The following is a 1288-nucleotide window of genomic DNA, read 5'->3' as shown; positions in this document are numbered from 1 at the left end:
ATCATCACGAATTCTTACAAATCTTGGAAATCTCAAAGAAATGCCCTTTTCTGGATCAACCTATAAGTATAAAATTAAATATCACCATTAGAAATAATATTTGTTTTTTTTCTAAAATATAACAATATCTCTATTAAATAATTTTAATATTCGTTAAAACATACCAGTCCTACTGCAGCTTTGTATATAGGTGAAAGGGAAAGATCTGCACACTTAATCTCCCAAACTTTCACAGGCTTAAACCAGTGATCAGGACCAGTACCATTTTCATAACTAGAATATAATGAAGAATATATTCATATCAATTTTTTAAAAGAAATATATACTTGTTCAATTCATACCACAGTAAAAATTATTCATTAAAAAATATAAATGATACGGTCTATATAATAACCTAAATACAAACCTATAATTAGTCATTGGTTTTTCTACAATGTATTGTTGGAAAAGGGTAGAACATTCTTGTAAATTTTGTTCTGTAAAACCCGTACCAATCTGAAATGTAAAATTGATATTTCAAATATGAATTTCATACTCATTTGTATATCAATATTGAGGATATTAAGAAAAAACAACATACCTTGCACAAAGACTGGAATTTGTCTTTAGTTTCATCATAGCAAGCTACAAGAAACTTTCCATATTGCCCAGTGCGCTTGCCTTGGCCTAAATAGCCTCCAATGACCACAACATCAATTGTATCCCCCATCTGGAATTATTACCAGTTAATTTGTATATATATATATATATATATATATATATATATATATATATATATATATATATATATATATACATGATTAAATGACAATCGATGTAATATACAAGAACTAACAAGTTTATATATATATATGAAAAAAAAACATGAGACATACTCTATTAAGGTAGTCCTTCTTCAATTTTAACCATTTGTGTGATCGTTTTCCTATATCGTAAATAGCATTCACATCCAGAGATTTGATCATGAGACCCTCACATTTTTCTGAAAATTCACATTTATATATTAGCAATAGTGATTTTGATAATATGTTGATTTATAATATCATGTTTTCCCATGCGAATGGAATAAAGTAGATTCACCTTTAAGGGATTCCTCCATAAATTCTTCAATATCTTCTGTATTAGTGGAGTCCATATTCTTTGCAAAGATAAATCTCCCTTCTTTCTCTTTAAAATTATTTCGTAATAGAGTACGACGTATCTCGAATGACTTCTTGACCAGTGATTCGCCATTCAGATAAAGCAAATCAAAGGGAAATATACATATGTGTACTTTGAGATCCTTTTC

This window comes from Penaeus chinensis, chromosome 38 (genome assembly GCF_019202785.1).
Source record: "Penaeus chinensis breed Huanghai No. 1 chromosome 38, ASM1920278v2, whole genome shotgun sequence".
Taxonomy (NCBI): Eukaryota; Metazoa; Arthropoda; class Malacostraca; order Decapoda; family Penaeidae; genus Penaeus; species Penaeus chinensis.
This window is presented reverse-complemented; position numbering follows the sequence as displayed.